Source organism: Canis lupus, chromosome 36 (assembly GCF_003254725.2).
Source record: "Canis lupus dingo isolate Sandy chromosome 36, ASM325472v2, whole genome shotgun sequence".
Lineage (NCBI taxonomy): Eukaryota > Metazoa > Chordata > Mammalia > Carnivora > Canidae > Canis > Canis lupus.
This window is the reverse complement of record NC_064278.1, coordinates 8807509-8820778: the sequence shown is the minus strand read 5'-3', so window position 1 is coordinate 8820778 and position 13270 is coordinate 8807509.

Genomic DNA, 13270 nt, shown 5'->3' with positions numbered 1-13270 from the left:
TTTGGCATTCTAATAAACTGTTGCTTAGATAGAAATATCAAGCTATTACTAATGGCTATTAATGTGTACATGCTTCATGTAATTTTATAGTATCTTATTTTAATATCTGTAATTTTAATGAATTGCAATTTAGGAAAGAAACAATTTTCATTTACTTTATATAACATAATTATGGATCAAATTAACCCCACACTAGTCTTAATTACATTTAGTTTCATTTGGTTGATCAAGCAATTAACATGCCACTGTATTTTGGAAGTAAAAACCAAGTTGTTATGGTCTTTCCTCCAAAAAACATGTACTTGTTCATCTGAAGTGTAGCCACCATGTAAAATTATTTCTTGGAGCGTGTGTGTGTATGATTTTTTTTTCGTTTACTGTACACTCAGTGTGTTCCTGCTCAAGAATAGGTATAATGAGGAAGTACAGCACCTGGGGTCCTGTTATATGCTACTGCTTAATAATCTCTCCTTCATGCCACCCTTTATCTGCTACATTCAGATTGGTTTTCATGCATTTCTTTTTTAATTGGAACTAATTTTAGGTTTGCCATTACTTGTGATTAAACAGCCTCTTTACCACACATACATTTCCTTCCATTTACGTATTGTTACCTTCACAATCTTCTTTAGAAGAGAATGATTTGTCAGGAAGAGACCATCTTTTTACTCCATTAGCTAAGTTATATCTGTAAGGAGCATAATTTTAACAGCAATAAAAAATATTGGGTTTAATAATAATAGCATTCAGTACCATATGAGTATCACTGCAACTAATCCTTTTCAACTAATTGAAAATGAAAATGGCCCTTTGCAATATGTGTGTATTGTGAATAATCCTAATTAGGATAATGCAAGGTTATTTTAGCACAGTTCAGAGGCAGGGTACAGTCTCAGAAAAACAGCTGAGCTGAAGTGTAGTCCATTTAGAGTTGCCTTGGAGCCTATGGGAAGGCACAAACTTGGGCCATGAATACCACAGAAGAGTTGGCTCCCAATTGTTTTTAAACAGGCCACAAATGGAAAAGGACCCAATATTATGATGTTTCTAATATTCTCCAGAAGGAAAAAACTAATTCCTAAAATCTATGACAATAGCCTAATATCCATGATAGAATATATCTCAAAAGAGCTGAGTAGAAGATACTTGAACAAGCTCCATGCTGGTGTATTATTTGCTTATATTCCAAAAGCTTTGTTTTTATATTTCATGATAAGTATTTTTTTTCCTTTTCAGTCTGGATAAAGATAGTAGCTTTCCCTTGTTTTCCTGTGACATTTCATATTGTGACTGGATTTGTCAGATTGCATCAGTCACATTTGATTACATTATATCATGTCAAGAAACAATGAATAATAAGGTATGTTTCTACTTTTTTACTGAAAGAAGCAGGATTCATGGTCCATCGGATTTCTTACATAAATATTCCCATTCACATAAATGAAAGAAACAAAAATATATTAGTGTGGCAAAAAAATAAAGGAAACTAATAATGACTGTCAATTTAAATAACACATGCTCATTGTAACTAATTTATTTCACCTGAAGGACAAAATATTATAGTTCTTTTTTTAATTTTTATTTATTTATGATAGTCACACAGAGAGAGAGAGAAAGGCAGAGACATAGGCAGAGGGAGAAGCAGGCTCCATGCACCGGGAGCCTGATGTGGGATTCGATCCCGGGTCTCCAGGATCAAGCCCTGGGCCAAAGGCAGGCGCTAAACCGCTGCGCCACCCAGGGATCCCCAAAATATTATAGTTCTATGTGTGTCTCAATCTACGAGTGATTTGTTGCTTTTTAAAAACTATGGTTAAAGTCTGGGTGTTTGCAATCAGTAGTGACTAAAGATCAATACTTTTTTGTTACTAAACTTGAACAGTTTTAAGAAGTTTATGTTGTATTCACAAGATTTTTTTACTGTTTCCACTATTCCCATTTTGTTTTTATAGTAAAGTAATCATCCAAATAGATACTCTGTCAGTGAAAAGGGTGTTTGGTTACTTAGTGCATATTGACTATTTTAAGTCAGGTCAAAAATAGTAGTGATGTAAGATGTTCATTGGCTTAATTTCTCACTTAAGATGAAACACAACAGATAAAAGAGGAAAAAACAAAACAAAACAAAACCTCTAGACCACCAGGAACATATCTGTACTTTACAAGGTGTGACTGTTACTTGTTATAACAGGAGAGAACCTGTGTGTGTGCACCTGTGTGTGCATGTGCACACTTGCATGTATGCACATGACAAGGTGGGGGGTGGGGGTGGGGGTGGTGAACCAGGTGAGCCCGGATAGGCTGCCTCTGCTCAGCTCTTCCCTCAAGGCTGTGGTGGGGAGGGATCCACAGTAGCACCTCAGGGCTTACTGTCCCAGCTCACTTCTTGACCATTTTCTGAAGTCTCATTTCAAACTCAAAATCGCCTTCTGAAGTTGCAGCTGAGAGGTTAGGGTGTTGCCCAGGGTCACACAGTCAGTGAGTGGCTCAGAGGGTGCTCAGGTGATTAAGCAGAAAGCAGCACTTAGGGAAGCCTTGGAAGGGACCCAGAGCAGGTGGGGCATGGATTCTCTCTAGGTTGAGGGTCTTCAGAAGGGGGTTGGTTGAGAAGCACTGGAGAGGAGGGAACACCTTGGCCACTTGCTCCAAGCCTCACACTTGGGCTTCACTGACCAGGGACATGGCATCTCTTACTAGCCCGTGAGAGATTTCTAGAGCTGTTCTGATAATGAATGAGGCATAAGGCATATGTGTGAAACAGCACCCAACACAGTAGGTCCTTGATAAATGTGTCAACTCTCATTATCACGTGCCTGCCACACACACACATGAGGTCCAATAAATCTTTGTTGAATTGGGTTAATATTGAATTGCCAACCATTATATGCAGAAAATGAAGTCAGTTTAGGATATGGAGACAGTATCTCATCTTTATTGAAGTTGAGTCATGCTGGGAAGTCCACAGTCATACTGGTGTCTGCGACCCAATACTTCACCAAAAATATTAAATCAATAGATATATAGATAAGTGAAGTCAAGTAGAACCAGGTTTGAATCTGGGGTCCGATTAGAAAAATTTCCTTCAGTTTACTGAACTCCCTCTGTTAAATGGGAATAATATCTAATTCATGGGGTTATTTGGAAATTAAATGAGTTAACGTGTGTACTCTAATGAGTATGTTACCAACCGGGTGGTATATATTTGCTACTTTCCCTTAATTTCTGCCCCGACTTTTCAAGGACAAGCCCTCCCATGTAAACCTTCCAAACAGCATGGGAAGGGGCTAGGCTACAGAGCAATTCTCTGATGAATGTCTTCCAAAGACGGGATCTAATGCAGGATTTGCCAGTGATAGAGACAAGGAAGTCAACATCAGGCACTGGTTAAGGGAACTGGTCAGGATCCAGGCCGAGGCAGAGGGGACTTTTTAAGGTGAGCAGGGTAGTTTACGTCACAGTGACCAAGCAGGCTGGCACCACCCTGTGTGAGAATCTTTGGAATTGAGACCGAGGAGGTCAGGCAAGGCCTGTCCCTGCTGGGGAAACAAAAACAATGAAAATTTCAAATAGAGAATTGGTTGCCCTGGTATCAGAGGACTGCTAAGATGACAGAGAATCACCACAGGGAGCAACCACTTCCCCAGGGATGGGAGGGGCGGGGGAAAGAGGTCGGAGGCACCAAATATCCTCAAAGGGAGTTATTACTCTTCCAACCCTCAGATCCTCACTCTTCGGTTCCTGGTGCTGATTATGAAGTTATTATCTTTTAGCTACAAACCCACTCTTCTATATTACGCTTTGTAATACTGGGGCTAAGACCCTGCAAACTTCACCTCTCTTTTGCTTACTGTCTCTATTAAGTTCTGCTAATAGCAGACCCTCCAGGGAGGCCAATGACTGGAGGAGGGAGAAGGGACTTGCTCCTCTCTGTTTTGTGTGATGCTTCTGTTAATGGTACTCCAGCAAGGGCCTTCCCTGAGTATTGGTAATATATTCCAGTTTCCACCTTTTTCCCCATGCTCCTAGAACTAGCCCTATTATGCCTACTCAGGGTTCTCAGCTCTAGCTGGAGAGTGCCCATCCCCAGAAAGAGTCAAACTCTGTAGGAATCCCCCTCGGAACTTCTAGGGTCCGACACCCTCAACCTCTTCCTCCTGCTGTCCCTTCCCTAGGGAGGGAGCTTCTCCCTGCATTACTGCCTCTGGGTTACCACTGTGGTTTTTGTTGCCTCTCCAAGTCCTAGAAAAACCATGTAACCAATTCTCTACTTGAAATTATCTTCCTTTCTACTTCCCTGTCCAGACTCTGACCTATTCTCCCACCATTATGAGATCTTTAGATCTGCACACAAAAAGTAGATGATGCATCCTTTGTGCACCAAATGTCCTAGAGAGTGAGAGAATCTGGGAGTTTGGGAATGTTGTGTTCCTGATAATATCTCAGAGTAAATCATCCTGAGCTTCTCATGCCTAACCTCATCATGGCTGGCATCCTTTGTTCGCTATCAATCCTTCTATGTGGTACATTCTAGGAAGACATAGATCACATGGCAGCGTCTAGCCTGGCACACAGGCACTATTAAATTATCTGTTGATAAATCACATAGGCGATGGAAATATTTTCATATATCTGTATAAAACTGATGACAACTACCTATATTTAATGCTCAATAAAGTGGACATTCATGAAACTCTATGCCTATAATGAAGTTTTCTTCCGTGACTCGTAGTTAAGCAATAGAAAGTTCCTTTGTGATTGGAAGATGCATAACTTACAAATACGGCCAAATACATATGTTGTGACTTTTCCTATTTAGGAAATGAAATGGACTTTATGAACCTTCTGGGGCCAGATTAATATTGACAGATTTTGAAGGAAATGTATAACACATTCCTTATATCTTCTCTTGAAAAGAAATATGTTCAATAGAAAATTCAGATCTAAACGGAGAATCATTACCTTTCTTGCAAAAGAATGAAATTCACATCAAACTGTTCTTTAAATTTAAATGACACTATTTTAAAACAATAGTTTAGAAAGCAGGTTTTGTTGTAGACATATTGAATTTGAAATTCACGACTTGAGAATTTGTTAAATTTCAGGAGTATGCTCTGAAGAGTATTATGCAATTGGTGATACATGAGTTAAAAGCACATTTTGTATAACATGTGTGAGACTGGTCCTCTAGTGACTTAAAGACTGAGGGTCAAAGAAGTAAAATGACTGTTCCGACTCAGGACTTCTCTCAATTTTCCATCATGCAGCACTCAGAGAAAAAAAAAAAACTGGTAGGAATTCACCTTTATTAGGACGTACACGAATAATAGAATAGTTTTAAATGTTATGTATATATGTACATACGCTGTTTAAAAGTCTTATCACATCACTAAGTGAAGTTATGGGACTGGATGATAAAGATTATCCAGAACTTGAGGAATAAATGCTCTAGGACTGGATATCAAGACATGATTCTGAAGAGAATGGGGAACTTAGAAGCCTGACTCTCCCTCAAAGAGAGAGTTAGGATATATACAGGGTTTAAACACAAAATATGGAAGAGTGAAGGCATCATTGATCTGGAAGGGATAAATTCATAATCCCTCGCACTCATATTGCAGGCATAGGCATGGAGACAAATACTCTTCTGCAGTGAGAGCCTGCACCTAATCCTGAGCTTGTTTTCCTGGTCAACCCCTGGCCAGAACAGGTGGATTCTTGAATCCTTTAACATTACAAACTGGTCATAGAAAACCAAAATGGTTGAGGAGGCAGAGATGCTGCCATATGGAATTCTCTTACCATATATCCAAAAAACACACAAATTTAACAAGTTCACATTGATCATTTATAAATATTTTACAACATCATTATGGGTGATGGCAGTATTTTCATCTTCAAAAACGACAACTACCATTGTAGTTATGTGGTATCTTATAAAGTTCCATGACTTTATTTGCAGAGAACACTGTTGAAAACACCATTCTCAATTCTCTAATCTGTGGAGACAAGCAAAGCTCCTCTGAACTTTTAAAGTGAAGCATTATTGAGATTTTCTCCACAATACAGGAAACATAGATAAGAATCTCTCCCTTTTAATCTGCATGGGTAGATGTTGCCCTGTGAATGCCTTCTGCATTCCTAGTGAGCACCTGGCGAAAGCCACTAAACTGTTTTTTGAGGAAGAAACAAAATAATCCAGTTTGACACTTCCTTAAGAATCTCTAAGAGAAAAATACACTACTAGTACGGCATGGTGATTCTGTTAAAGAATAGATTGTTATAACCTACATCTTTAAACCATAGACTGTCAGATTTGGAAGGGTTCTTTAAAGTATTTTACCCAACCAATTAAAGTTCCATCACCCCTCACCTTGCTCTAAGGTAGTCATTCAGTTTATGTTTAAATATCTACAGCGACAGGAGTTCTATCACCTTTGGAGATAGTTTGTGCAGTAACCATAACTATTGTGACTAGTTTGACCTTCTGAGTTTAGAATGAGGCCAAACCAGTACATATGAAGAGAGTGCCGTATCATATCACCTTGGAGTTGGTATTTCCATGAAGAATGCCTACTTTTCTTTTCAATGTTTCTCCTGGGACAGTTTCAAGTTCCTTTCCCATCCTACCAACTGTGTCAGAAGTAGAAGAGGGGAGCTTTCCACTTACCCACTCTGCCTACCTCCCTTATTTAGAGATGCACCCAGCAATACCTTTGTAGTTGCTTATTTCAGTGATTCCCAAAATGGGTTCTGTAGGACATCATTCTTACAAGCCTACTATATGAAAAAAGTTTCAAAGGACAAAGATATTCAAGAAATATTGCAAATCTCTATGCTTCTCATTGTAATTCACAGTGAATAGGATCATCCTAAAAGCTCTAAGAAGCCCTTGAGAAAAGAAACCTGTTTAACTTTCCATAGTTTAGTATTCTCCAAACTTCTTTGATCTTAGAACCCTTTTTCAAGTAACATCTGCTAGCATTTCTTTGAACCAACTGTTCTTTAGAAATGCATGTTGAGAAATGCTGGCCATAAATTTACTGAGATGTCAAATCATAGGAGGAGGACGGAACAAATATTTGGTCAAATATGCTTTTAGTAATGGGAGATGTCATGTAATAAGAAGAAAAGGCAACAGCATCACCGCAGCATCACCGCTTTCAAGCTTTTGCTCTCCCTGCTTTTACTCAAGTCCTCCTCAGGGTCTCGTGATTTTGCCCCTAGTTGTCTTGTTCTATGCATGAGCATTACAGCCTCATACAGAACTACAAGTCACAGAACATTTATAAGAATTCTGTGGAGCCTTAAAACATCATAAATAAGACCACCACTGAAAAAAATAAATAAATAAGACCACCATTATAATATTCTTTTGAAAAGAAAGGCAATGGATTGGGAAGAATTAGCCTGAGCGACTATTACAAGCATTCACTTTTCTTCATTATAGAGACAAGTGGTTATATGGCATGAAATTCCTTACCAGATAAAAAATAAAATGACCAAAACCCTTTATAAATATTTAATAATTAAAGATAATTTATTCTTAAGTGGAGTTTACTAAAGAAGGTCCTAGAAACAGTTTTTTCTTTTGTTTTTTAAAGTTAGATTGCTAGCTCTTGGAGCAATATAAAATCTTAACAAGCTACACCAAGAAGAAAAAAAAAAAGGCTGCTGTTGTTTAAACTATATTTTATAGGTAAATACTTGGAATTATGACTTTCAGTTGATATTTCCTTGTTATGATTTGGTGGTATTTGCAACAAGGGTTTAATACTCTGACCTGTGTTTTATTACTTATCAGTAATTTTGTAGCTAACGACCAAACTAAAGCAAAATCAGAAAATGGACACAATTACAGTAGATTTTACAGAGAATGCAATTCATCCCTTCTGATAAGGCAATAAAAAATCTCTCCACTGCTGTAATGGGCCATTCTCAAATGGGGGTTTTCTCGATTGTTTGATTAGACAATATTTTAAAAATTAAGAGGAAACGCTCCTAGTAATATAGTGGTTTTGTGAGAAAAAAATAAGGTTTCCTTTTTTAAATTTCCTTTTTTTAGAACATGAACCAATACTCTTAATAATGATAATTTGATAATTACTGTATTTCTAAGTTTAGGAAACTGGTAGAAAATAAAATTCTTTGTTGGCAGTCAGTACATGTTTAAAAAAAAAAAACAAAACAAACCCAAAACAAAACAAAAAAAACAACCTCAAGCCAACAGCCCTGAAAACAGAATCCAGGGTTCTTCAGAATGTAAAACTGAGAAAATGGAATTGACTTATTATTGCCCAACAATAATAATTTATGAATTGTAGCATTATATATATGTATATATATATTAAATTCACACACACATGCATGCACTTACACACATACAAGAACCATTTCCAAGAATGTATATTCAAATTTGATAGGAGGAAGAAAGAAACGGGGTCCTCCTTTATTTTATGGTCTTTAAAATTGGAATTTATAAGCAATGAGTTCACATGAAGTATTATGAAAAGCAGAGGAGAAGGTCTCTGCCTTTATTTCAGTGTTTTGACTATGAAAATAGCAGGTATTGATTAAAAGATGTTATCATACTGATAGGCATTCAATAAATTACGCGGAATGAGTTAGTATTTTTAGATTGAGGATTATGTCTGTAAAATTTCCTAAACATAAACACCATCTCATTACAGCTGCCACCTTCCTGTGGTGTTCTGGGAGACGCAGTGTGGGATTTTGATTCCTAGTTCTGCCCCTTATTAGCTGTGTGATCATAGGCAAGTTATATACACCTCTGAGCCTCGACCATTGGTTATTATATGCAAAACAGATATAACAATGCCATCCTCATTGTGCTGTGATCATGGCCCATACAGGATTCCAGAGTGTCTTCCCTTTAGTAAGAATATAATAAATCTTACATCTCTTTTCGTCTCCTCCTCTTTTTCCTCTTCCTCCTCTTTCCTGTCTTCCTCTTACCTTTCATTTTCCTCCTCCATCTTCATTGTTATTAAGCGCCTGCTGTTGACATCTCAATTAGAATGACCATATTTCAGTTCTCCATTGCATCAGACTTCACCAGGTTAAAGGCAAATAAATGTATCACAACTGCAGTAGTCAAAAAAATAGAGTGACCTTGATAAAATAATGAAAAGAAAACAAAAGAGAACTCTGGTGCCTCAGTTCCCCAGACTTTTTCCTTCCATGAACTCTACTTTAAAATATGTTTAATGATGCAATGGAATGATTCCTAAGGAGGCTCCCAGAGCAACTAGCTGAGCACAATGGTGGGAAGTGTGTCTCAGTCTGCACCGGCCTTGGCCTTGCTACCTGCAACTACATGCTTCTAGCTTCTCCCCTCAGCCTCACTATCCCCTTCACAGGCTGGAGGTGGGGGTGGGGTGGGGGTGGGGGGAGGATTTAAGAATTCAGTAGCAAAAGTTGAAGAAATTATGAGGATTCTGACATTTAAGAATTTCTTTCTGCAGTGCCTTATAATTTTTAAATGTCAGAGAGAATTGGAGTGGCTATTAAGTCTGAGATCTTAGCACAGAGTTAGGTCAGTTTTATTTTACTAAAATCTCCCTGTTTACGTCTTGTAAGCAAACACTGTACTCCAATGTGACCATCTCTTTTCCTCATCTGTAACTACTCTATCATTGGTTTTAAGGGTAAGGGCCATGATTTCAAAGACATAGCAATAAAAACAAAAGCAGACTCACTTTATGGGCTATAGGGTTGTGTTTTGTTTTGCTTTGTTTTTGTTTTGTTTTGTCTATAGGGCAATAAAACAAGAAAGAAGCTAACATGTTTGATGTGTTTCACATCCAAATAGTTTTATCATCAAGAATCTTATCAATAAGCAGCATAAGAGCACGTATTCAGAGATCCCAGAGTCACCTTTATAATAATATTGATATTTAGATTTTCTATAGAAATCAATTAGGCTGTAAAGGAGTGTTCTTTCAAAAAGTAAACCCAAAGGAAAAAAAAAATCTAGGAAATTACATATTCACTTAATTTACTATCAATAAAAGGCAAGAAAGTTTTAAAATCTGTAATAAATACCAAGTTACTGGGATCCCTGGGTGGCGCAGCGGTTTGGCGCCTGCCTTTGGCCCAGGGCGCGATCCTGGAGATCCGGGATCAAATCCCACGTCGGGCTCCCAATGCATGGAGCCTGCTTCTCCCTCTGCCTGTGTCTCTGCCTCTCTCTCTCTCTGTGTGACTATCATAAATAAAATAAATAAATAAATAAAAATAAAATAAAATAAAATAAAATAAAATAAAATAAAATAATTTAAAAAAAAAAAATAAATAAATACCAAGTTACTAAGTATGTGACTTGCCAGTAGGAGGGGGAAATTCTGGAGGTATAACTGATTCTACTCTTGAATTTTTTCTGTGATCTCATATGTTCACAAATAATTTTTTTTTATTTTTTTAAGATTTATTTATTTATTTATGATAGACACACAAAGAGAGAGTGAGGCAGAGACACAGGCAGAAGGCAAAGCAAGCTCCATGCAGGGAGCCTGACGTGGGACTCGATCCCGGGACTCCAGGATCACGCCCTGGGCCGAAGGTGGCGCTAAACCGCAGAGCCACCCAGGGATCCCTTCACAAATAATTTTTGAATAATTGGTTCCCTATTGTTGAGGTTTGGTTCAAAGGTCATATTCCTAATGAAAATTTCCAAGACTCTCTGGAGGGGAGTATTTTCCTTCCACTCTGAATTTCAAAAATGTTTTTTCTTTACTTCTCTTTCATTGCTTATTAGTTTTACTTTATGTTGTCATTACTTCCATATTATTTGTATCTTTCCTATTTAAATGTCAGTCCAGGAAAGCAGGGCTTTTGTCTCATTTACTTTTATATTCACCACACAGCCTTATATGAAATAAATACTTATATTATTAAATATATGAATGAAAGGATGAATGAGTGACTCCTCACTTGAAGTCCATTACCTTGAGACTAACTGCCAGAGTGACAGACACACACACACACACACACACACACATCTCTGTACACCCACATTCAGTCAAGAGTGATTGCAGAGATCATTCTCTTTCACTCTCTTACCATATTTTACTCGTTAAGATGCTAACACTCAGAGAAACCAAATACTAAAAGAAGATACACAATATGTCCAAGAACACTTGTGAAAGTGTTTTTCAACTGGAAGAAAACTCAGAGATGATCTTGTTTGATACCTTTACTCTTTTCTCAATCGTTTATGTGCCCATGTACATATGAATGTATGCATGTGTGTATGTGCTTATCTATTATTTTTAACCAAACAAGAGTGTCAGAAAGGACAGTGACCAGTAAAGGCCACATCAAGACCTTTGTTAGAGCCTGTACTAGAAGACTGTTCTCCCGGTCATACATTACACAGCCTGGAAATGATATTGTTTCTGTGATACATGAACCACTAGTAGCTTTGTCCTTTTGGCTCAGCCAAACCAGCTCACACACGTTATGTGGGAACTGGACCTGTCTAAGAATGCCTTGTACAGATCAGTCTCGAAGACTTAGGGGAGACAACACACATTTCTACGAAGGCAAAACCCACTGAAAACATGCAACCTACTTTTTACTCTTTTTATGAGAGAATATTTCTAGATACGTCTTATGGTTCTCACAACTATGAAAAAGATATGCATTCTTCCATTTCTCCTCTCACCTTTGATGAGGAAAGAGGAAGAGCTATTTAAGATTATAAACTGAATTGGAGACAGAACCAAGATTTGAACCTAAACGTTTCAAGTCATAGCCTGTTCCCTTAATCTTCTGCTGTTGTCTCCTTGTAGGTGTGGGATGTCACATAAAGAGCATAGAAAACAAAAAATGATTGCGTTTCTGTAGAAATGTTCATGTTGTCCTAATAAAATACTTTTCAAGTGAGGAAATCAAAATATTTTGTGAACTTGCAAGATGTAGACCCCAGTGGCTATACTTTAAAGGTCAGGGAAGTTAGAGAAGGATTTTATTGTGTTCTTTTTCCATGCTGAGACTCATGTCTAAATATTTAGCTTCTCTTTGTTTAGTGATCCTGTTTTTGTGGGTTAATTTGGTTTCATTTATGATTTTATTTGATATGTCAATAGCTTTTTATATAAAAAAAACAACAAAAAAGTCAAACACAGAAATAGAGTATGTGAATGCCTGGATAAACATGGTTGAGAGTTTGAAGTATCCTTCCAAACTTTTTAATGTAATATATAAATATGTTATCCACACATATCAATAGGGATATTTAAAGATTGAACTGTATATATATATATATATCATTCTACTGCTACCTTTTTAACTTCACAGTCTGATTTCTAAACTGTATTTAACCCTACTCTTAGTAAGAATATTTAGCTTATTGGTCATTTTGTTTTTGTTTTGTTCCATTTTTAGACGAATCTACCATGGGTGTTTTGCCCCTGCCACCTTCATACACCAATGGAGCTGTTTTCTTATGATAAAATCATAGCTGTAGAATAGCTGGCTCATGCAGAGGAGGTGCCCCAATAGCATACTGTGACCTGAAGATTGCCTTTAGGCATATTAGGAGTGCCTATGGGGTCAATACCTGGGGAATGGAAGGGAAAGAAACAGGACTTTGAGAAGCTGGCTGCCATGCAGTCTCAGGGAAAGCCTCTGCTCATCCTCCAGGGAAATTTTAAGTTGGGATGGCCTCCTAGAGTAGCCTTGAGCTGGATTGAGGTGGACGGGTCCCAAAATTGATTAGTCACAGGATGTCGGCTGCCCAAGGAAGGAGGCCGGCCTGCCCTTGAGCAAGGTGGTTCTCTTCAGCCAGAGTGATTCCTGAAGACTGTTGACAGCTGAGGGCTCGCTGCCAGCAGTACTGCCAGCAGCTGGGGAACGAGTCCTAAATTTCTGAAAGGGGGTGTGGGTGGTGCGTCACTGCACTGTGTCAAAGGCAAGGCACGTGATATAAATTGATACATTTATCAGCCGATAAATTGTACCAGATTACCATCCAAAACTTTGTTAAAATATACTAATTTCACCAGCAGTGTGTAAGACTGCTTGTTGCCCCAAATCCTTGACACTAACAACTGTCAATCTTTACTATTTTTGCCAACGTGATAGACAAAAAAATCCTCATTGTTGTTTTAATTTGTATTCATTTATTAGTGAGATTAATATCTTTTCATACATTTAAAGGCCATGCATATTTCTTCTTTAGCGACTTGCCTGCTTATGCCTCTTTTGCCATTTTCTATTGTGCTCATCTTTATGCAGGAAGGATATTAAC